The 26,326-nt window shown below is 40.0% G+C and overlaps 2 long non-coding RNA genes across 2 annotated transcripts in view; both read left to right on the top strand.

Moving 5' to 3' along the window:
* LOC122991856 overlaps positions 1-26,326 on the top strand; it is a 106,096-nt gene that overhangs the window by 12,276 nt on the left and 67,494 nt on the right. The gene's annotated exons all lie outside the window — the stretch shown is intronic.
* On the top strand, positions 5,103-6,194 carry LOC122991825. The gene is made up of 3 exons (XR_006405919.1): positions 5,103-5,191; positions 5,732-5,819; positions 5,905-6,194. It is a non-coding gene; the product is annotated as an uncharacterized LOC122991825 (long non-coding RNA).

Here is a 26,326-nt window from a genome sequence, read left to right as displayed (position 1 = left end):
CATCTATTAAGTGTAAAGTCATCTGACACATCTGGCTGCTGAAGCCATATGTGAGACATGCATAAACATGATGCCCACATTGGAGAAAAACAACATGCAACCAGGGAAACAACAGTAATCTACAAGCAGACTCGGATCAATGATTTTCCGGCACCCCTCTAATTTTGTATGGGCATCAATCTGAACTACAGAATACTGTTCAAGCATTTCTGGAAATCAGAGCATCTCTAAAAGTCTCATTGCTTGACCTAAATGTCAATAGAAGCCAAATAACCACCCCCAGTCAAAGGATAAGACAGATTCTGTCCATCAAAGTTAAAGCCTAGAAAACAAGGTAGAAAATCATATAAATTGCACTATACAAAGGAAATATCAAAAGATTTTTAAAAAATCCTTGAGATGTCACGCCAAAACAAAATATAAAGGTCCAGGCTAAAATTAAAAATACGTGTATCATTTTGTTGTTACAAGACAATTATTAAGAATTTGCCCAGCTAAAAATTCCATTTGCTATTTCAATACAAACATCTTGTCAGTACATTATAAATATTCCTTTTGTAGCACTGCTCAAAACCACAGATTTGTAGGCAAGTCACCGTTCTCTCAAGGCTTACTAGCTAATCAATACACTTGTCATTTACACAGTAAAGGCAACTGCATTGAAGAGGAGAAAGTCCATCATTGGAAACTTTCCCCATCTGTGTCGTACCATTGAAACTGCTTACAATCGCCTGATATTACTCCATACACAGGATGAAATTATAACGCAGCAGCTTAGTTAGAGGTAAGACAATTTTTTGACAGAATTTTTTTTCACCCCTCTCCCAAATTTCACCTTCTAGTATGGAGTTTCGCCAGTAGGAAAGCTTCCTCAACCAATCAGTGCAGGTCGCTTAGCAACATGGGTTTGATCCCTCACCAGCTTCCCACATGAACACTGACAATGGTTTTTGTTGAAAGATGGAGTCAGCACGACAGGAAATAGAACCCATGTTTTTTGCAGTGGTGGACAAGAATTTAGTCCCTGCTCCATATGCGACATTTTCATGGGGTTGGTGGCAAGGCTAACCTCACTGATACAAGCTGTATATGTGCAAATTCTCATATAGATTTATATAATTTAATATGCTGGTGATTCTTGCAGCATTGGTGCTCCAAGTCACCCTGCCCTATTTTATTCCCGTGGAAACATGTCCTTGAACAAACTGCTTTAATGCAGTACCTGACTTAACTGACCATCATGTAAACATGACACTATACCTAAGAATGTGTGACGTGGAACTGGGATAGAGCTAACCTATCTCAGTATGACTGGATGATAATTCATGCTCTTCCTTCTTCTTTCTCTACCTCCCTCTTATTAGAGCAGCTTTCCTCACTCATGAGGTTCGACTCAGACTACCAGCAAACCAGTCTTTTCTGTTTACAGAGACATTGCTCTCTTAGGATGTAGCAGATTTTCATCTGGATGGGTTTAACATCATACGCTTTGACACAAACGCAAGGAAAACATGGAAGTCGATTGGGAGAGGACTCTGTATGGATATCAGCAATAAGTTGGCAACAAACTTCATGATGAGAGAGACTGAGTGGTGTAAGCACTGCGAATTGGTGACTGTGTCCTTTAGACTGCACTACCTTGACAGTTCACTGTCACCCCAGATAACTGTCATTTTAGTGTTTGTACCCGGGCCTGATTTCACACTAGCTGCTGAACACATGGCGGACAGTTATAACAGAGTTGTCAATTGGACTAGCGAACAACCTGTATTTCTACTGGGGGATTTTAACAGATGCAACATCACCACACATTTACCCAATCTGGAGCAGTAACAACTCCCACCAGAATGCAGAACATAGAATTATGGCAACATTCCTAATGCATTTATCTCAAAACCCTGCCCTCCTCTAGGTCAATCTGACCACAACATCATTTTTGTTAATAGCAAAGTACAGATCACAACTGAAAAGAGGTGTACCTATGACAAAAAAACATCCAAGTTTGGAATAGAGGCCACTGAAACACTAATAGGGTATTTTGAAATGACTAACTGGGATTTGTTTTTTAATGATTGTGGTAGTGATCTTAATTTACTAACCGATGTAATGACCTCTTCATACTGTGAGGACACTATCACTCCTGCCAAACAATTAACTCTTCATCCAAACAATAAACAATGGGTCACCAAGGACATAAAAATCTGCCTGGTTCAAAAGAAAAAGGCTTTTTTTTTTTTTTTACAGGAGACAAGCCCAGGGTGAAGGAATTGGAGAAAGAGTTCAGAAGGAAGACCAAGTTGGCTGAGATCCACTACAATGACAAGATGGAGCAGAAACTAGTATCTGGAAATGCAAAGGAGGCATAGCAGGTGTTAAACATCATGATGGGTAAAGCCCTCAAACCTGCAGTGATTGAATACCCCGACTCCACCTACTTTGCAGAGCAGCTTAACAGCATCTTCAGCTTGTTTAACAGCTGCAACACACCAACCAATTGGACCCTCCCAAGCCCCGGCCCATGCCACCAAGCTCTCACCATAGATGAACAGTTGGTGACCTCTTTTGAGCAGAGTCAATCCACACAAAGTCTCTGGCCTTGACAGGCTCAGAGGCAGGGTGCTCAAAGACTGCTCCACTCAGCTAAGTGGGGTCTTCACCAAGCTGTTTCAGTGCCTTTCGGATTCAGGCTGTGTTCCATGCCAGTGGAAGGAATCCACCATAATCCCAATCCCTAAAAAATGACACATGTTAAGGACCTGAATGACTACAGTCCAGTTGCCCTGACATTGGTGCTGTGAAAATGTTTGGAGAGAGTAGTGTGTGACCACCTCTCCAGCATGGTGGCAGAGAGACTGTATCCACTCCAGTTTGCCTACAAGGCAAAACACAGTGTAGAGGACGCAAGTCTGACCCTTTTAGACGCTGTGGCCAGACACTTGGAGTCAGCACACCCCCATACTAGGGGTGCGTTCCAATACCCATAATGTTTAGTATGCAAGAAAAAGAATTAGTATGTCCCAGTACATAGTATGTCAAATGCAGTATGCCAAAAATACTAGGATGTACTACTGCATCCGCTCGCATTTTGCAGTATACAAAGCCAGCATGCTTTTCTGGCTATTCTGACCCACAATACTCTGCATAGTGGAAGACACATCAACTAAGCCGCCAAGAGAGCACATACTGATGACAGCACATTGACAGTGTAATGACGGAAGCCACAATTACAGATGACAGTGCACTGAAGTGTAAGTACTACATATTTTTTGCAACTCGTTTGTATAATTTATACATTAATATACTATTGCTGCAAGAAGCTAAGTGGATAAATGAGTGCAAGTGTCACCCTATATTTTAAGGAAAATTACCTCAGCCTAGAAAGCTTAGAAAACATTCCAGGTAGCCAGCTTAATTTTACCTCAGTATCTAACTGAAGTTACCTATACTTTTCTGGAGAACTTTGATGGCAATGTCACCTAACTGGACTAGCTAAGTAATGACAAATTTGTCAAAAAAACAAAACATAAGCTAGCTATGTTGCTAGCTAGCCTGTCTGACATACCAATTCACCTCACAACAAATTAGGGTTGTTGATGATGCATGCGCCTATAAAGGAATATTAGCTAATTAGTTAAGTACTAGTCAGTCATCACCTGCCTTGTCTCACTGGAAAACATAATTCATTTTAGTAATGCTTTCAATTACAGCCCACAATGTACAGTTTAATTACTCTGGAGTTACCATGTAATCTTTTTTTATTAACAGTGTGCCAGTACAGTACGTACTGATACATATATGTAGGTGCAGTGGAGCAAGATATGAAGTTATGAGATAAGGGGGTAACAATTTGGGAACTTACAAATAACATACTATAGTTATTTTTTAACTACTGGGTAACTTTTCTATTATTACAGGTTACACTATAATCATAACACTGAACAAAAATCTGGACGTTTCAGGGAAGATGGAGTAATGACTTCTGCAGTGCTTAATAAACCTGATGTGATTTTATTTCAAAATGACCTTAGTATCAACATATTCCCAACAAACAGGCAAACTACAAAGTGTAAATCAAATAAGTGGCAGATTTGGATAGGACAAACAATAATTTTTTTTTTAAAGTTGTGACCTATAACTTTTCACATCAGTGTCATCAAAGTTCATTTCGATTTGAATGGGTACACTTCATTCATATCAGATCACAATAGGGGACTGACTTTCTATAAAGAAATGGAAAAGGTTTTCCGCTTGCTCACCATTCTGACATACGCTGGTGAAATGAAGGAACATACCCAATCTGTTCCCTGCTAACCTACTTTACAGCAAACATATGGTGGGTACCTGAATATATTTACTGGCAGAGAGCTGTCTGGTTTGTGGCTCGTGTCAAATGTAATGTTAACCGAATAAATGAAAAGTGCTGTTGAAGTGTTAGCTTGATAACAGTTTGTTAGCCGCTGAACGTTCATATCCTAGCTAACGCAAAGAGCAAATCATTACCCTGCAGTTTTTAAAAGATAACATTAATGATTGCTCTAATAGAATTTACTATGCCATTATATTCAATGTAATACAGTATAATGCTTGTGGGTTTGTGTCTTTAAGAAGCTGATACATGTTCAGGTGATTTTATTCACATAGCAACCTACACTAAGCTAATCTGCTACTGCATTGGTTAAACTTTCAACACTTCTTCACCGGAGCTTACATTAACTTGTGATGACTTTTCAAATAAAAGGGAAAATCGCCCATGCTTCTGAATTCATGCCTTATTTGTTGCAAGCATGTTCCACCAGATAATTGGAAATTAACCTCAACTTTTCCATTATCATTGTGCCACATGTTTGTAATGGTTTGTTGACAAACTAGAGACAAGTGGCTGATTTTAGTTAGCTATATTTCTTGCATAGCCTTACGTGCCCCATTAATATTGTATTTATTCAAATCTAGAATGCCAGTGATGATGGCTTTGCAGCTGTGTGGCCAACATTTTGATTCTTATGACTTCTCACCAAGTGGGAAACATCATAGCTGTCAGAAATCCAGATATCTCAGACTATAAATTACTGTTGAGACTGACGCAGTTTGTCATTATATGTTCAACATATGGCCTAGGTGTACCATATTCTTTATCCTTGTCTCAACCTCAACTCTGTCATCTTCATGAGAAGTGGAAAGGAAGATGGAAAAAGTTAAGTTTGAAATAAGAAGTATGGTAAATAAATGTTTGAAGTTAAAGATGTAAGATTTCGTTTTTAATATGATACAAGGTGTACAATGTACACTTAAGATTACAGCCCACATACCCTGCAGTTACCCTGTACCTAAATGTAACAGGGGGGAACTGTCAGTACTTCAGATTACAAGCATGCCCTATACTTACGCTGTAACTAAGTGTAACAAGGGGGGACTTATCAATGCTTTAGATTACAACTTGCATACCCTGTAGTTACCCTGTAATTATATTAACAAAAGCGGAACTACCACTGCAATAACGCTTTAAATTACAACCCACTGTAATCTAAAGTGTTGCCTTTATTTTTAATGGTAGGGTTTGATGAATATACTGAAACCTTGATAAGGTGGAGGACTGAGAAGTAAGACCTCTTCACAGGAAAGAGGAATGCTCCTGTTAAATGTTTTGAATGAGTAACGCTTAAGTCTATCTGCCAAAATGTGATAAAAGGAACATTTATCATTGCTGGTCATGTTGGGTTCCCTGTCCCTTTAGGAAGTTTGTGGTGGATAATGGGCAGAAGGGCAAAGTGCAACCAGCCTGGGTAAAAAAGATGTGGGACAACCTGAAGCAGAAATACAAGGTCAGTTACAGGAGTGTTGTGTTTGCATTTGATTAGCTATTTACTATGCTTTAGTATCATTAACTTCTTGTTATCTAATTTGCAGGATCTGGAGTGTCCTAAAGAGGGGGGTCAGCACAGAGGGAGGGGAGGAAACAGAAGCCTCCTGGAAATGGTATGGGGTGATGGATGCGGCATTGGGAAGCAAGCCATCCATCACCCCACCAGTGCTTATCCCTTCGGCAAGCCAGGAGACTGTTGTAGTCTCAACTCCCTCTGTTGCTGATCCAGTCATTCGGGATGACTGTACACCATTAAAGGACCTGTGTGTAAGATTTAATGGCATCTAGCAGTGAAGTTGCAGATTTCAACCAACTTTATACCCCCTCCCCTCACCCTTCACTATCAAGCATGTAGGAGAACTTAAAGTGGCCATGAAACTTGTGAAAAACGCGAAAGGCTCTCTGTAGAGCCAGTGTTTGGTTTGTCCATTCTGGGCTACTGTACCAAGAGGACCTGTTGTTGTATCTCCAAGGTAAGAAATGCAGTGCCAACCATTTTTCAACAATATTCAAATGTTGTGCTACGGTCTGTGACAGATGTATCAGCAAGAGGGTCAAAGTTCAAGGCGCAATGTTATGAGAAAGTAGTATGTCCCAGTTGTATTCATACTGCATGCAATAGTATGTATTTTGTAGGGGCAGTGGCAGTACATACTAAAAGGAAAAGGAAAAGGATGCGATTTGGAGTAGACTTATCCCTACAACAATTACCAGCTAAAATGGCTCCTTCTTTCCACTAACAATGAATGCCAAGACAACAAGATAGCTCAAGATAGCTCAAGATAGATAATAAATTAATCAGGAGAAAATAAATTAATCAAATTACTCACTCTCATAAACCAAAGCTGTAAGTTCTCTGGACACATTGACCTCTGGTTCTCTGATTTAAAGAAACATTCACAGCAACTTCTCGCTGGATAAATGGAACATTTATTTATAGCTAAATGTTGTTAACAAATAAATAAATGAGGTAGTAACATGAATATATACACTCACTGACCACTTTATTAGGTACACCTGTGCAATCTAATGCAATTTAATACAAGAGCTCTGCCATAACTTCTACTTTTACAAAGTTTATTCATTGTCAGTTTTTGTTGACATTGTCAGAAAGGTGATAATTCTACTTTATGATTATTTTCACTAACAAAGACCACGCTATTTGAATGGTATAAAAAGTAGTTTTATTTGGATTGTCGAGAGGGCTCAGGATTGGATGAGGATAGTGTATGGTGGGCTGATTGGGAGTTGAGGAGAGGGATGAAGGGAGTTGATGGCATGGGGATGACCGGGGACCAAATGGAATCGCAATGAAGCTGGAGTGTCTAGGAACCAAGGGGTCAAGACTCAGGGTGGCGGGCATGTCTCAATGAGCTTTCGGCTCCGTCATCCCCCTGTGGTTCCTAAAATAGGACAAGAAGAATTACTTATGTGGAAGTATTAACCCTAACAAGCAGGTCTTTGATGGTGGGAGGAAACCGGAGCAACCGGCGGAAACCCACATGAACATGCAAACTCCACACAGAAAGGACCTGGGACAGCCAGTGTTTGAACCCAGGACCTTCTTGCTGTGAGGCATAAGTGCTAACCACTGAGCCACCATGACGCCCATTGAGAGGGGAGAGAGGAGAAAAATTGGGTTTGGGGGGGGAGGGTTGTGAGAACTGAGACGAACAGAAGAGAAAGGGGTTAGACACGTCTATATAGGTATGCACAGGTGATTTAATTACTGAGGTGCAGGTGATTGAATTTAGTGAGAGAGAGGGGCGTGGTCTTGTTCCTGAACCTTAGTTATGATAATAACTTCATATCGAGGTCGTAGTGGGTGGTGGTGGTGTACTGGAGTGCATTATATTGAAAAGTGTTCCTAATATTTTGCCCCCATCATGTATGTTAATGGAGTGGACAAAATATTAGGAACACTATTCAATACAGTGCACCCCAGTACATCGCCACCACTCAGTATGACCTGGTTTTTATGTTCTCTGCAGTTTTCATTATGGACCAGTCTGTGTGCTGAAATGTGAAGAAAAGCCTAAAACACTGGAAACCACTTCGATCACTCAAACAGATGCAAAACAAAGGCAAATTGCACTCAGCTGCAAAACTTTTTGTTTTATAGCTGAGTGTTTGCACTCAGCATATCATTAGCACATAATCTTTTCTGAATAGGACCTTAAAACTGGGCAGATTGCGGGTGCAAATGCTGCACAATTCATGGTGCTATAAGCGGGCGCAATCCATTCTTTGTGGATTTGGCCCAAAAAAAGTATGGAAAATAAACAGGAGGAAAAACTCCAAGATGTGACGTGTGTTTCCAGAGACCGGAAAGAAGAAGAAGCGAGCAAGACAATGATCCCAGCTTTTTGTCTGTTTGGCAGGCAGGGGTGTGTTTTGGGGCGGAGGTTCAATACTTCGCACTAAAAATTGTGAAATGCCCCTGGTCCTTTGTCTGAAAGTCTGAAAGTAATTTAATGCAGTTAGTCTATGAATGGCGAACTCAGTCATTTTATATTGCACAGACATCAGAATTGAAACATCTTACATGAACATTTGCGGAGTAATATTTACTGGATTTCTGAATAGCTGGACAGACACTGAACATTAATTCAGACTTCAGACTAGAAAGGGAATATCAGGGTTAATTCAAACTCAGGAATGAGTCTGTAATTTATGACCGGCCTGGTATGTCTTGTCTAGGTGAGGGAGAGAGAGACAGAGGTGTGTGTGTGTGTGTGTGTGTGTGTGTGTGTGTGTGTGTGTGTGTGTGTGTGTGTGTGTGTGTGGACCGTGTATTCCTCACATTGTGAGAACATGAATCTGTTTACACAGTCATGTTGTGGGGACTCGCCTCCCTTATGAGGACAAAAAGCAAGTCCCCTTAACGTAAATCATTAATTTTAGGGGGAAGACTTGGGTTTAAGTTAAGGTAAGTTTAGTGTTATGTTAATGCGAGGGTAGGGATAGGCAAGTAGTGGTTATGGTTAAGGTTAAGGAAGTCCCCAGGAAATTAATGTAAGTCAGTGTAATGTCCTCTGAAGTGATGAAACCGTGTGTGTGTGTGTGTGTAAGAAGAAGGAGCGGCAGGGAGAGAGAAACAATAGCAGGATTGTTTTAATCTCATTACAGACTTGATGGGACGTTTAATCACATCTAAAACCTAAAGTCTTTTTTCCAGGGAAAGTTTTGTTAATCCTTTGTGTCTGTGTTCCTCCTGAGGTTCTTTTGATTCGGATGAATCAATAGAAAGAATCTGTGAGTGCTGCAGTTGGGTGTCATAAATTCGTTTCATGACACAGCAGGGGTCCCAGAGGTTATTTGAGCCTCAGTGATATGCTATGGAGGGGTGAGATAGGTCAGTTTATCTTGAGAGAGGTTTAAAAAAAAAGAAGGAAAAAAAACGTTTTCAATCTCTTCCACAGAAAAGAAAGCATTGATTGTTTTGCTAATACTGTCCCTACTATAGGTATTAAGCTAGTTAGATGGACAAACTAATGATTGCTGCTTATAGCAGATAAACAGATAAACAAACTGTTTTATCCAGTCATTTACACTTTTGCCTTTGTGGTTTTGTGCTTTTAGAATGGCTAAAAAAAAAGACTTCATCCTCCAAACTGTTTGGAAACTAAATATTGCTCTTACTACATTCTTATGCATACACTTCCACATAAAGAGAAAGCTTGACAGGCCTGCCATACCATGGTTGTTCAGTTATGATTGGACAATGAGTATTTAGGGGAGGGGTTTAGAAAATGGTCCATTAGGTGTTGTAATGGCAGAATCACATTACATTTATGTTTCACACTAAGTCGTTCTGTTTCTTGTTGTAATTCCTCCCAGAACCTTCTTACCCCCCACACACCACCCCACACAGAGTTATAGCAAGGGCACACCAGGTTGCATTGCAAAAGGAGTAAGTTATCTATGTGGGGGTAAAAGAAACCACCTAGGAAATGAATTTGCATTGTTTGTGAAGTCATTAAATTCCTTTAATTCCTAATGATTCTGAGAGCGCTCTCACCAGTCCAACGGCAGGTGTCTGTATCCCAGCAGTGCCATATGGTTTTCCTGGCACATGGCTCACCTCCTCCGGACTCTCCCAACATGCACTCATAAACAAACCAAAAACTGGTCAAGGTCTCAGATGAGAAGGAATATGGGGAAAAGCCGTAGGGGCTATTCACACACATGCATCTGGTCCATCACACACACACATATCCTGCAGTTTTAGTGAAGATGCGCCAAGGAGAGAATACAAACTGTGAGAAGAGCCTTTTATAGGGTGCAGGTGGGCCTTGGAGTGTCCGAACATCATTAAAAGATGGATTGGGTCATAGGTGATTGAATCGTTCCCCCAGGTGGCAGGGAGGGACAGTGATAGAGAGAAAGAAGGGAGACTGATGGAGGGTTGTGTGGTGCAGTAACAGCTGTGGGGGGCAAGGTCCTGCTGACCTGGTTGAAAAAGGGCACAGCGGAGTCTCGGACTGGAAGCGAATGGAAGGAGCAAGTGGTCAGGAAACTTGGAGATGGGCTCAGCAGGTATCGCATGGTGAGTGAGCAAGACCTCAGATGTGCAGACCACAGATGCTGGCTTATTTTAAGAGGATCTGAGACTGGATTCAATTCTCGTTAGTTTAGTCCAGACAGAATTGTTGAGAACAAGATCCTATATCTTCTAAACCCCATATTTATACAAATACCATCAAAGCATCACAGATAGACTGTATTTTTTAATATATAAATATAGATATTTAAAATTAATATCTTTTGAACTGACACAATCTTACCTCATTTAAATTATGAGCTTGTGTTGTCAGTCAAAGAGAGCAGCTAGTGACTTTTCAAATTCACTCATTAAATCCCCTTTGGAGTAAACTACATGTATTTGCAAAATATGAAACCTGCTTTAGTCCTTGCATCACAAAAAATAACATAATGAGAGCTCAACCAGACCTCACAACTAAATGTGAAAATAAGATGTATTTGTCAGTGTGTTCCAAAATGACCCTACAGTTCAGGGGCCTCATTTATAAAACTGTGTGCAGAATTCACATCACAAGGTTGCATAGAAATGAAACACAGAAAGTGCTTACACACAAAAATATTCTGATTTATAGCACAGTGTGCACACATGTCCTACACCGGTTTGCCTTTATAAATCACAATCAATTCGAAATTTAGCACACGTGAGAAAGCGTCTTGTCCCACTTTCGTAACGCCCATAGTTGCCCATAAATAGTCAGTGAAACGCCCAAAATAAATATTCATTCATACCAACTACATTATGACAGATATGGTAAATGCTGACAGAAAGGCCAAAAAAAGAAGTTTCACTCAGTGTGAAATCAAGGTCCTTATTGGGGAGGTTGAACCAAGGAAAAAGGTGCTGCAAGTGGAGCAGTGATAGAGGCAGAGGGGGGACACAGATGTGCACGCACCAAATGAACCAGGTATGTAATTTGTATGCTTTTGTTTGAAATGAGTGGACCTAATGCATTTAAGTCTTGTTTACAGACATTAGTCTTGTTTACCTATGCATAAAAACAATTGGGACATTATTCACAAAAACAATTGACTTTATTCACAATAATCGAGACACTTCTGTATCTTTTAGTTGCTGCGTGTTCCGGCAGGGCCAGTGCTGCTGCAGCTTAGGAGCTGTGTGCACCCAGCGTCTCCACTCCACCCTGTGCATCACCCTTCATAAGCTGTACATTTAAAGTAGTACTCAAAAAATAAGTTTTTGTTTCCATACCCTATGGTCTTACAAAAGATGCATCACATCAAATGCCTGCGGATGGGGATTGGGGCCAACATGACCATCCATGTTAGGGGGTACAGGCACATTCCGTAGCTGTGCCACGTTATGTAGCACAGCACACGCTCTTAAAATTTGGCACACCTTTTCTGGCTTGCAGGACAGTTTGCCGCCAGTTTGTGGCATCGAGGCAGCGCCATCTGCACTTAAGAAGCCCAATGGTGCGCTCCACAACAGCGCCTGCCTGGCTGTGGCACACATTGTAGTTCCTCTCCTCTGTGCTCTGTGAGTTGGGGAAAGGGGTTAGCAGCCACTGCTTGAGTCCATATCTACTGTTGCCTGCTTTCTATTAATGAAAGCAAATCCATTCTCACTCAGCACCCTTATAGCAACATGAGTCCGGTAAATAGCTCCATTTACATTAGGGAAACTGGACATTGCTTTTTTATTTGCCTGTTCACCCACTGTGGAAAGAAACTTTATGTGCAGATGGGACAAACCAATTATACCTCCTAACACGTCTAGCATAACATGGCTAAAGGTTGGCTGAGGTATCCCTGACCTGTCAGCCATTTCCCTTTGGAAAGTGCTGGTTGCCAGAAATCCCAGTATTGTCAGGACTTGAAGTGGGACTCCCACAGCGTGGTTTCTGCGGGTGCGTCTCTTTAACGCCGGCCCAATACAGCGCAGAGATCCAAGAGGACAGCTCATGGAAGCCGGAAATGGCTCATAAGCCACTCATCATCATTGGCCAGCATATCTTGCTGGTCTCTGAAAATTCACTCTCTCCACAGTCTTCCAATCACCACATCCTAAACAATGCCAAAGCAGCCATTGTGCGTTGTTACACATTGTTACACAACGGTTATAAATGAGGCCCCAGGTCTGCTTAAGTTTAGGTAACTGAAACTCTATAGGGAAAAGTTGTAGGAGACATGAACCACCCAATCTCCTGCTCAAGGCTTTTTGCAGTGGTTAAATTAGATTAGATTACGTTACATTATATTACATTACATTACATTAAATTTTGTGGTCATTACACACAGTAAGTACCAGTACTTAATACAGAGTAACCAAACAGTGGAAACAGTAAGTGCATATAGAGATATATAAACAGGACACAACATATACAGAATGAGCAGTGGTAGTGATGGTGAGAAAGGATGTAATTGTGATATATACAAAAATAAAACCATAATTTTCAAATAAATGTAGTGGAGTATATTCCACTTAAATGTAGCTAAGTGTAAAGTAGCATAACATTGAAATATTCAAGTAAGCACAACAGAATTGTACTCTGGTAAATATGTTTAGTTACTTTCTACCACTGATTACAGTATAACATTATTGCCATATCACTATATAGTATGTTTACAGTGTATATGAATAGTTCATATATTATTTTTTCTAGTGAAACCTGGGGTTTCTAGACACATACAGTACTATGTAAACTTAAGAGTTCTTGCATTCCCTTTCCCCTCTCCTGGTCTTTCTGCCTTGCTGTACTATAATGTAGGCTACTGTAGATTAAAGCAAAAATGCCATGAATTTTAACATTCATAATCCCATCTGTTTATGCCTGTTTAATAAATAAAACAACCGTGAGACCTTTGCAAACATTCATCCATTTAATCCCATTTTTTGGAATTAATGTTCTGCTCACTATTATTTGCAGTTTTTGGGAGTAATGAACTACATGTAATTAAACTATTAGTTTAAAGGCATACTATGCAGGATTTGTCGGTTGGTGTTTTATAAACACAATATTCAAAGTTGGCCCCTCCTCCTTGGCTCAATGACACCAGAGTGAGAGAGAGAGAGAGCAGCGGTGGTCAAGCGAGCTAGAGAGTGAATGAAGAGAAGGAGCAATGCATGAGAACAAAGCAGTGAATCAGATAAATAAAACATTATTTTCTGATTGAAAATAAACACGCTGACACCTCCGTGCAACCCTGTGGGAATGTGCCGCATTGCCAGATTTTGTTTGAATGCAACCGAAGCACATGTTTCATCTTGTCCGCTGCTAAGTTTACAAGAGCAAGAATTTGTCAGATTTTAAGATGCGTGGCAAACTCAGATAAACAGTTAGGCTACATACAGACAGCTTTCGTGTCATTAGCTTAAACAGCGTGCTGTGGTTGAGTAAAACATACTGTTAGAAGATGGGACACTGTGGGCAAAGCAGTTGAAAATATCGCTTTTCTACATGTTTATGCTTGTTGAACATGGTGTGTGGTGGTGGTTTTATAAAGTACTCATTGGCTTTTGACAAAGTTTTTGTGGCACTTACAGTAACAAGCATAGTTATTGTCAAGAAAAACGTTATCTTTCATTTCAACCAACCCTGTCTTCCCCCCACCAAACAAACCTCCCATATTTTGAAACCAGGTATGCTCAGCAAGAACACGTAGCAACAAAAACTGATGCATGGTCAACCAAAAAACAAGCTTTTTGGGCGTGACTGTTCATTGGATCGACCAAAACACACTCCAGATTCAGTCTGCTCAGCAAGAACACATGGACATACATGGAGACATACATTTGATGTTCTAGCTGTTATGTTGGAAGATAAAAATTTTAAGATGGAGCACAAGGTTAGTCTCACAACCACAGACAATGGGTCTAACTTTGTAAAGGCAAGTGTTTGCCAAAATGCAAGACATTGATGAGAGGGAGGAAGAGGTGGTGACAGAGACCTGGCCGAACAACAAAATTCACACCAAAAGCAGGCGTGTAATAGTCTGGGAAGCCACGACAGACCCCAGGGTAACGTCTAGGAAACTAAAGGTCTCTCTTGCAGCGGCTACAGTCGATGTTAATGAGTCCACCATCAGGAGAACGTTGAACACCAATGATGTGCATGGCAGAGTTGCAAGAAAAAAAGTCACTAAGAACCTTATCCCATCTGTAAAATATGGTGGTTTGGGCTGCTTTGCTGCCTCTGAACCAGGACAGCTTGCAATCATTGATGGAGCTATGAGTACTGAGTTGTACCAGCAAATTCTACAGGAAAATATCAAGGTATTTGTCTGTGAACTGAAGCTCAACAGAAAGTGTGTTATGCAGTAAAACAATGACACTAAACGCACAAGTCTTTCTATGAAAGAATGGTTAGAGCAGAAGAAAGTTAATGTTTTGGAATGGCCAAGTCAAAGTCCTGACCTTAATCCTTAAGAAATGCTGTGGAAGGACCTGAAGCATGTAGTTCATGCAAAGAAGCCCACCAACATCCCCGAGTTGAGACTGTTCTGTAAGGAGGAATGGGCTAAAATTCCTCCACCGATGTGAAGAGCTGATAAGCAGTTAAAGGAAACGTTTGGTTGAAGTTGTTGCTGTAAACGGGGATCACACCAGTAATTGAAAGCAAGGGCTCACATACTTTTGTCTCCCACAAATATGTAAGATTAATTATGATTAATTGTGTTCACTTTATCTCGTTTTAGGACTTGTGTAAATATCTGATCACGTTTTAGGTTATATTTATGCAGAAATACAGAAAATTCTAAAGGGTTCACAAACTTTCAAGCAGCACTGTATTTGTCTTTCACATATCTTGAGAACCGTTCATCCGATCTACTTCATACCTGGCAGGTGGTTTGCTGAGGAAACGAAGTGCAATGTTGATGTGTGAAGATGTTTGGGTTATTGGTTCTTGAGAAATATATAAAAATACCTCGTAAATAACACTGATGATATTGATTTGCTTCTTCTGCCTGTGGAGTCGAAATAAAGACAGTGTCACTCTTCCATTGCAACCCACACTGTGGTCAGAGGTGGGATTACATCCATAGTGTTAATGACTTGAAACGTTTAGATTTAAGCGCTACCATTGAACTGTGTAACGTTAATGTTCAGAAATATATAAAAATACCTCATAAACAATGTTGCTTGTGCTTCTTCTTCTGCACATGGATTCAATGAGCAGAAATACGGGCAGCGGCAGTCTGCCAATGTGACCCACACTGTGGTCAGAGATGGGATTACATCCATAGTGATAAGAACTACCATAGAGAAAGAACTGAAAAAAATTAGAGTTATGCTCTATTCCTGTTCCTCACACATAAGAACTTTGTATGTATGTTCAAGACATAGTGCCCATTTTTTAGACCAATCAAATGGTCTAAAAAGGTGCAAGTTACTTTTTTTTTTCTTTACTGTTTTAGTTGTAGTCGGATAATACAAAATCTAGATTTGTTTACAACTAAAATATAACAGTCCTTGCAATTTTGTCCTTGTGACAAGCCCAGATGTGATTGTAATGTTTAGGGCAGGTTTACATTTCAGGGGTATTCAAGGAAGCTGGATTGTCAGGTCACCTGTGAAAAATATTTGGCTGTAGTTGTTAATGTTTTGAATCTGAATTTGTAAAACTAAACTTGAATATATTAGGTGTCAATTAGTCACAAGTATAGATTATTGCTATCTATTAAATGTTTAGAGAAGTTGTTGCATGCTATTTTAGAAGTTACCTGGCTAACTGCTCGGTGAAATGCCCCCACCTGGACTCTCACTACTTTCTGGACAGCAGGTGTCTGACTGATGGACATTGTATACAAAAACAAAAACTGACATTCCTTGCACTTTCCCATGAAGGCTGTGGTATTTTATTTTATTTTTGGTCTGTGTCTGACCTGTGAACAACTGGGCACTTTTTGCAATAAACTCAATTGTGTGGCATTTTTTGCTGGCATGAGACTTTGTTGTATTTTGTCATAATTTCATATCACCTGTATATTGTCAATTTGATCTTTTTTTTTTTTACAAAGTAATTTGAACTACTTTTTCTAAGTAGATTTAGAGTTAACTAGATTAACTAGATTTCTCCCTAGGGTATATTTGCTGTAGTTCAACTTCTTATATATAGTGTGAAGCTTGCAAAATATGCTTTCAAAGTAGCTTCCCAAACATTGATTATTTGTAGTAATTACAGTGAACTGTAGCTGATCTTGAATTGAAGAGATGGCTCGGAGTGATGATTAAATGAGAAAGCTCTAAAGAACCCTTCTTGTCTTTTGTGCCAAGTGGTGCTGCTCAGGAATTTATGTGCAATGTACACATCACAGTCTCCAAAACATCTTGCTGCTGCTGCTGCTTGAAGCAAAAACAAACAAAATGAGCTGCTTGAGGTTCTAGTTGTGAAAGTTTGGATGAAACACTCCATGGTTCACATCCCATGACTAATGTGTTGAGACTGTGTTACTCTGCACCCCGTGAGTGACAGCCAGACAAAGTAAGAGAAAAAACAGACAAATCAAGTGGAGCACACATCAAAGAGGAGAAAAATGAGATGACAAAAGAGGGAAAACATCCATAAAGTTGTTCTCAAACTCTTTATTGAGGTTATATTAGTGCAATCTATCAGTGATGTACTGGAAAATCCATAACCCTACAGTGGAATTTCACCCCTGTGAGCTGTTCCCCTTTATGAAGTGCAATCTCATAGCAGGACTGCATGCCTCTACGGAGCTCATTTTTCAAGCAGTGTGACGTGGAATGGCCATGTCAGAAACATAGAGGCGTTGACTGGAGGGGGGCCCATTCTTATACCATTTATCCATCAGAATGTCTTGTGACACAGTTGAATCGCCCACACACCGTTAAATAAGAATCTGTACCATTGCAAATTCAATTTGTGATTGATTAAGTGCATCTGCTTGGAGGCCAAGCCTGTTTATCACACATATTTACAGTGAGAAAAACCCAACCTAGATTGGGATCTTGTTCTTAAATGCTGTGATTTGATAAAGTAGGTGGGGACATCTATCCTGGCTAGATCTGAAGTTCACTGATTAACATATATCTCATTTACAATACTTTTTTTGTACAGATTAAACAAAGGAGACATTACATATTAATTAGTGAGCTTTAGAGGTGCTGTTGGAAGTCCCCTGACTTTTCCTCTAGCGCCACCATGAGATCCACATCTGTGGTTTTAAGTGAAATGCCTCAACTGTCGAATGTATTGCCATGAAATGTGTTATTTATAATTCATTTTCGCTCAGGATGATCATCATCAAGTCAAAATTTCAATTTGCTTTATGACTAAATACACTTGCAAAACTGATGACATTCCCATCATCCTCAGCTTTTTGTATTAATTAGCAAATATTAGCATATGTACACACTAAACTAAGATGGTGAACATGGGAAACATTTTATCTACTTAATTTTAACATGTTAGCATTGTCACTGTGAGCATGTTAGCATGCTGATGTTAGCATTTAGCTCAAAGCACCAATGTGCCATACAGCATTACAGAGATGCTAACATGGCTGTATATTTTGTACAGAGCCAGACTAGCTGTTCCCCCTGCTTTCAGTCTTTAAAGGTAGAGTCAGTGATTTTGGAGAAAGATTGCTCACCACACTTTTGTCAAATTCAGCGAATATCTCGAGTGTTCATACACAGCCCTGGCTTTGTACATGGGAAACAAACAAAGTGGCTCGGATTGAGCCACGCAACACCATTCCAGCCAATCAGCAAGGGGCGTTCATGCTCGTGCACAGGACAGGAGGAAGTCATCAGAGCAGCTGTCTGTGTCAGGACATGACAGTCTCCCTTATCCAGCATCCACTCAATGGTGAGGGAGGGCTGGCAAACTGGAGAGAGAGAGAGGTTGTGGTCAATTCACACAGAAAGTATTTTCTCATGGAGTAGATATGCTTCCATTTTATTAAATGTATTAATCCACACTGAATCCGATACAGTATCAGTCAGACCCCCCACATTTTTTTATGCTCCAAGTCTGTTTCTGTTGTGTTAATTGAAGCACAATCTGAGCAGGCAGCTGTTTAAATCACACAAATATCCCGCTGTATCTGTGTTTTGAACTTATAAACTACCAGTTAATCAATAAATACAAACACTGTTGATTTCCTCCAGTGGAGTCGACACATATTTTGGTTCAGGAAATTTCTGCTGTCAGTCAGCCTGGTGAAGGCAGTCTGTCCAGCCACTGTCCTCTCAGCTGACTGATGGCTGCTTCTGTGGACGAGACGCTGAACGCAGGTCGATTAAGAAGTGGGGAGGTTGCAGAGAGGTGGAGAGTGTGGCAGGACTTTTTTATGTTCACATGAAACAATTTTTTTCCCCCTTTATTTTTAAAAGATATTTATTGAATTTTACATAGGTAAAATTTTCCGCTTGTGATAATATGTGAGAAGAACAGAGGTCACTATCCAGCTGATGCATCGCTCTGGATGCGCATCCATGAATTTGGGGGGCGGAGCTTCTGAAGGTGCATGAAGGGAGGGGTGTATTTCTTTGGGTGTTTAGTTCAAATATCAAAAACAATTTTTCCCAGAATGACTGACTCTACCTTTAAGCTAATAGTTTCAGCTTAAGAGCTACGTTTACTGTCTCACGGCTTCAGCTTCATATGAATGAACACGTAAGAATGGCATTGTAATCATTTAACTCTCAGCAACAAAGCAAATAACCTGCTTGGAGAAGCAGATGGTGGGGTTTGCCAGTAAGGAAATTACATTAATGTCAGTAAAATGAAAGGTAACTAAACATCATTATGTATACATTTTAATTAACCCAAACTCCTGACTGTGTGACCTTGACAGTTAGGGGTCGTTTTCCTGCTCTAACACTGTCATCCGGGATGCTGAACAGTGAAAGCTATAACTAATCTGGCTTTAGAGAAAGTTACCTGCCTCTCCCGCCTCATCCCTTCTTCCATGTCGTGTACGTCTTCCCAGCTTCAAAGTCCCACTGTGTGCCTTCTAAACCGTGGCTCATCTTAACAGGGATGTGCTGGCTTTGAAGCCCCCGTACAAGACAAAAAGAGCTTTCTGAAGAAATAATGGCTGTTTATATGGAGTGCGATGTGAGGAGCTGTCAGGCTCTGCCTTTAAGTTGATTTGCAGAAGTATCAGAGAAGAGGGGGGACTCGAGGAGGTGAATCATGGATTGTCAGAAATCAATTCTCTGGGCTGCTCTCTGGGGAGTGCTCCAGTCATCGTCAACAATAGGCGAGATGAATAAACCAAATCTCCTGGAGAGCATGTAATAATCCCCAACATAATGGCATTGCCATATAGGATAATTCAATCTGAGCTTGAAAAAGGCAACTGTTGATCAGTACTAAATTGAATATTTCAGACATGTGCTTTTGTGAAAATCCCAGAGCTCTCCCCCACCTGATACCCCATCTTGTCTCTCAGCTACTGTTCTGCCCCCGTCCAACCCGCTCCACTTGTCAATCAGCTTTTTCATTGCAGCTCAGAGGAGCTGTTAGAAAGCCACGAGGTTGAACAGCTGATGGATCACACAGTCTGTTTCATCTTCCCCTGCTTTACATTTTCTCCAGGCTCATTACTGCGCCAGTATAGGCTCTCAGCTCCTGGTTGGCAGTGGAACTTGTTTGCCTCATATGCATCGCGTGGCACCTCTGTGTCAACAAGCTCAGCAGCTAAACACTTCAAACAATGCAAGTTTAATGAGCAACAAAGCAACAATGTACCTGAGGGTATGGCATTTTTCTCTATTCCCTTCGTCTCAACTGACGCTCTAATACTGTTGTCTGAGAGTTGCTTATCCTCTCCTCTCGCTGCTGAAATATGACATTGTATGTCTTTGCATATTTTGTCAGAGTGATTATTTTAAAATCTATTGACGTGGTGCCTGCCTTCATTTCAAAGGCACTCTATAGAGTCAGGATACTGGGCCAAAATAAAACAAAAAGCTCCCCTGTTAATTTAATTACCGGGGACGATTTTTGTTCAGCTGCTACTGTCACAGAGGAAGTGTCAACCTAATGCACAATGGATTTACAACAAATATGGAACTCTGTTAAATTATAATTAGATTAACAATATAATTGTATAATGATAGATAGTAGTTGCTATTGTGCAAGTAAACTCTTTGAACCTGGGGCTGTTTTTCTCAGTTTTCACTGCCTTTATTTAGTGATATGACATTTACTGTTATTTTCAGAATGGGTAGACTACTCTGAAATGCAGTCATTTTGCATGGTAGTGATGCTATATATGTTCTGAAACAGTTTATAGGAGAAAAACTTTGACTCAGTTTGACATTGTTTCATTTTTTTGCATTTCTTGTTTGTTTTTACCCACAGCAAATAGGTACATGTATTAATATATACAGTATATATGAGTAAATAAAGCAAGCGTGAATTGATTAAGAAGAGTTTTTCATTACTCAAATTTGCAATGTATGTTTTACAAGTATATTGAAAATATATTTACAGCTCATTAAGATGTGGAAAGAGAGGCTTTGTGGCACTACTTCACACTGCCACACCAGAGTGAATGCTGTGACATGATGTAGGCCTGTATGGATGTACAGACAGCAAAGAAAAGTCTATATCTGATGATCATGAGGCAATAAAATAAGGGCATTAGAAGGTTGTTTTTTTATTTTTGTATCAAATTTCAAAGTGGATTTGATGGAATAGTTTCAAATTTAGGAAGTATATGCTTAATTTCTGTTTTGCAAAGAGCTATATGAGAAGATTACCAGATACCATTTTCATATTTGTTTGTTTAATTAAGTATGAAGCTGGAGCCAGAGGTGGTTATCTTTCTTGGCTGGGAGCAGTGAGTTCTCTGGCCCCGGCCAAGAAATAGTCCCACACACCATCCCTTGTAAAACCACTAATTGTCATTTTAACATTGTGTTGTTTGTATGGATTAAACAGACAAGATGTAATGTGTTAATTAGGGAGCTTTACAGGTGCTGGTAGACAGATTTTTCTTTACTTTCACACTGAGCCAGGTTGTCTTTATGCTAAGCTAAGCTCACCATCTCCTGGTTTCAACTTCATATTAATTTTGACAAACAGTGGTATCAATCCTCTCATCTACCTCTCAGCAAAAAAGCAAATAAGCTTTAAGGATGTCACATGGCTTTATATTATTATGTTGTCATACATTTTGAAATATATACCCAGCTTGTCAGCTGATAAGCCATGAATACATTTGGCTTGATCTAGCATTAAATGTGGATGCGGCTGCCGCTCCCAAGCTTACTGTAGTATTAAGAGAGTAACCATATTTCTTGCCGCGATTCAAAGGAAAAACTCAACCACTTATCACAGGGAAATATCAAAGACCAATTTTTGGGGGCTGCCCAGTGAGGAAGCATCTGAAATTATAGAGACTAGGATGTGAAGGATCCTGCCTGCAACCAACAAGTGCTTCCTCGCTGAGCTGAAGACTCCCACCTTGCTTCTGAGATTATGCTTTCTTCTACCTCTTGAGCTCCCCCGTGGCTGCTTAGCTGAGGGTGGGCTGGGTGGTCTCACTGCTGAACTATCCTGCAGCTTGCACACTCAAAGACAAAATGAGCCTTGTATCATGCCAGACTCACCAGTTTTTACCCTACAAACCATATATAGCAATTAATTACTATACTACTACTAATTACTAATTATAAATTACTATTATAGATGTTGTGTATTTGAAAATGTCAGTGATTTATAATAACTTTAATAATATCTTTATTTATATAGCACTTTTCAAAACAACTGTTACAAAGTTCTTCACAAATAAGGAAAATTAAAAGAAAGCAGGAAAATAATCAAATACATATAACATGAAACAGTTAAAAGTAATGATAAAATAATGGATAAAAGTAACATAAAATTAACAGATAAATTAAGTAACAGGTAAAATAATCAAGCAAAAGCCATACAGTAGTAGTAAGTTTTGAGAGACAGTTTAAAAGAAGGCAGTGAATTTTCTAGTCTAAGTTTCTCAGGTAAGCTGTTCCAAGGTATTGGAGCCCTGACAGCAACAGTCCTGTCACCCTTGGTCTTCAGCCTTGACTGGGCAATAGCTAACAGGGCCTTATCAGAGAATCTCAAGCTACGGGCTGCTGAGTAATGATTTAGAAGCTCAGCCAGGTAGCTCGGTGCCATACCGTTCAGGGCCTTAAAAGTCAAGAGTAAAATTTTAAAATCAATTCTAAAATGGAGAGGCAGCCAGTGAAGGGAAGCTATAATAGGGGAGATATGATCATGCCTTCATGATTTGGTTAAATGTCTGGCGGCTGCATTTTGGACACCCTGAAGCTGTGCAACCATGTTTTGGCTAAGGTATGTAAACACTACATTACAATAATCCAGACAAGAAGTGATAAAAGCATGAATAGTTCTTTGGAGATCATTAAAAGAAATAAAAGATCTAATTCTAGAGATATTTCTCAAGTGGAAAAACCCCACCTGAGCTCACCTTTTAACATGGGACTCAAGAGTGAGGCTCTGGTCTAAAATAACTCCAAGGTTTTTAACAGTGGATACTGCATGCTGAGCTAGAGAGCCAAGAGCAGGCAGAACATGACCATGAGTGTGCTCAGGGCCTATAATAAGGATTTCTGTTTTAGAGGAGTTAAGCTGAAGTAAATTTACTGCCATCCAATCCTTAACCACAGCTAGGTAATTATGCAGGGAAGATAACTTCGATGATTCAGATGGTTTGCAGGACAAGTACAACTGAGTATCATCTGCGGAGAAATTAAATGAAATATCATGCTATTTGATAATGTATTTATTTGTTTATCTAGCCAAAAGGCTGTAGCGAATATGAAGACATGCTAATGAGCTGCATTTCTAATCTCTTATGGAGTTACTTTCCATGTACCAGAAAAAAATAACTTCACTTTGTTGTCTTCAGGTTTCTGGTTACTGGGGAGATTTGAGCTTCAACAGGCATTTCATTAAGTTAACAATAGCAGCTTGGGTTTATGTCCGTTCTCACATCAAACCCACAGCAACAAGTATCTTACAGAAGTTAGAAGCGGCGCTGGAGGCAACATCATTAACAGGTCACTGGCAGTGTTTAAGCAGAATTTAGTCATCTGTTATTAGCAGCGGTGAAATGCAAATGGGCAGGTGTAAACTTCCTCGATTGTACAATTCACACCCTCTATTGTGTGACTCACAGCTCTCAAGTCAACTAAAAGGAATTCATAATTCCTGAATGCATTTTCTATGCTAATATTTTCTCAGAAATCAAATAAAAGGGAAGGAATTCATGTTTGTCAATGTCATATGATAATTGGTCAAGGGATCAGAATATTGATTCGGTGGCAAAATTAGATTCTCAATCTTCCCCAAATGAAAACCTTCTTCAAATTAAATCTCCCTTTTTCTGTCTGTCTGTCTATCTGTCTGTCTGTGTCCCTCTTTCACTCTTTCTTTGGGCTTTTTTTCTCCTCTGACATTCTCTGTGGACTTCAGAAATAAATAAAGTTGAAACGAAATAGAGAGAATACTGGTATTCAGAAATAGCACGCACACACACACACACACATCATCATCATCAGCCCTCAGCAGTGCTGTAGGTGATGAATGACACTCCAGTTGGTGATCAAAGCAGGTGAGTGAAGCCGGGTAACAGAGAGGTGGTTCCTTCTACTGTTACACTGCAATACAATGCTGCTCCTGTAGCCCTCTGGCTCCGGCTCGGCTGCTCCAGGTACAGCACAGTCCTGTCATCTTCCTCTTCTCTGTTATTTATCCATGGCACAGTAGCGTTGCTCACTCAAGCGCAGCAAAACCCTGTGCATTCTTATTACTGCCGTTGCCTCCTCTCCACTGTTGTGTTTAATAAGTAGATAGTGCAAAGAGAATACATTCATATGTTTTCAATACATGTGGGTAGAGGTGGAATTGGAAATTACTCTTTATTGTGTTGTTTCTGCAGGAGGCTTTTTGTGCTCCCGAGCTCCTGATTCTCATCCATTGTAATTGCCTTGGGCTGAGAGAGGGGTCATGACTAGAAGAACTGGAGGCGAGCTGCTTACACGCCTGTACCAGAGCTCAATATTTCAAGCTCTGAGCAGCCGTCCTCTCCTCCCCTGTGGTCTGAGAGTAGCTGTCACACATTCAGGCTGGCTGCAACACAGCCACGGTGCCTTTATTACTTATGGCGTACACGCATGCCTGTACACCTGCACATACTCTTCACACACACACACACACACACCTACACAAAAACACACACAAAGAGGTAACAGTCATAAAAGTTCTCTATCGCGTATTGATCCAGCCTCTACCAGGCATTAGTGCTGCACTTTTGTCCCTCAGTTTTTCAAATGTTTCAAAACAATGGTAAAATTGTAAAATAAAGCTAGTTTTTATTAAGAAACATACCGCCACATTCTTCCACCGTCTCTGACTTATTTTCAAAAACAATTCCTCTTCAACAAAAAAAAAAAAAAAAGCAGCTGAGCTTTTCTTTGTACCACAGTCCCATAGCCAGCCCTTGTCATGGTGCAGCATGCCTGTGTTATAGCTGCATCTGTGCACATACACTCATAGAATTACAACCATGGTACTGTAGGTAAGTTTGAACACACTCACATGTCTGAAATAACCTTGCTTTGGGTGCCTTTATGTGCATATTTTTAACTGGTCAAACAAAGTCAAACAAAAAAAGGGGTAACATAATGTATAATTGTATGTATTGCCATGTTCTCATAGGGTTGCTATCAATAACAAAAAAAACAAACTGATTTGTACCATTGTGTGCATACCATTACAGTGTCTTACGGATGAAACTAACAACACATTCTCTAGTATTTTAGATTAACTCACTGGATAAGTGCTGTATCAGAACCTGGCTGTTCTAGCTCCAATACTTTTCAGCTTTGAAAAAGAGGGGAAGAAATGAAAAGGAGGGTTAGCTAAGCTAGCAAGAGGAGTGCAGTAAAATGTTGTGTCCATTATTCCACTGCCTGGTATTGTAAAATGGAAAAGGGGACGGCAGCTTGTGGGGTATAATTTTGATGGTGTTCATACTGCTTTATCCAGTCGTTTCCTATGTTGATACACAAGTATAGATGCAAACCAAATTCTGTGGTAAAATTGATACAGCTGTCAGAAACCTCTTATCCACACTTAAAGAGACTCTACTATGTCCATTATGTTTGCAGTCTGTAAAAGGTGGGACACTATCATACAACGTGCTGTTGTGACACTGCGTTGCTAAAGTTACGTAACATTAGCATTAGCAGCTAACAACACAAAGCCAAACTGACCAAATCTGCAGTTTTATTTACAAGGACATGTGTTCATATTGCATAGTTGGAAATTCCAAATTTTATATCACTGAGCCATGAACTGAAGTGAACAATACCCAGCACTGTGTAAGGACTGGATACACCCGTACTCATTGAACAATTATAAGGAACCTGATTGTCTTTTCAAGTTTACACTTAACTCCATTTTACTTATATTTATTTTGACTTTGACTAGCTGCTTTGGCATGGAAGCATCTTAATGCTTTGACTTCTGATTTTCATTGTCTGCACAAATTCAGACTTACATGGTGTCTTGGGTGCATTTTGATGCCAAGAAAAAAACGCTGCACATTACTACAGGGATCATCCTTTCTTTTCCATGTATTAGATATAACCTTCTCCTGCTCACTCAGAGAGTGTGGGAAGCTGGTGGGTGTAACGTTTAATACTTGCGGGCAGATGGTTCTAGCTGTGGATAAGAATATTTTGTCAGCTGGTTTAGTCATGTCAATAGGGACCATTAATCACAAGGTATCAAAGAGTCATGTAAACAGCTTAACCTGAATAAGACAACACCGACATTCCAGAAATTGGCTGTTTTAGCCAAATTACCTTTAACATTTTATCCTCTTGTGTCTTGGTTGTGGTACTGTTTGTCCTGTGCATGGTTTATCTTAGAGCACATTAAAGGCTCACGCTGACAGCATTCTATATTT

This window comes from Thunnus albacares, chromosome 1, assembly GCF_914725855.1.
Source record: "Thunnus albacares chromosome 1, fThuAlb1.1, whole genome shotgun sequence".
Taxonomy (NCBI): Eukaryota; Metazoa; Chordata; class Actinopteri; order Scombriformes; family Scombridae; genus Thunnus; species Thunnus albacares.
Note: the sequence above shows the minus strand (reverse complement) of the source record. Positions and strands in the feature narration are given on the sequence as shown.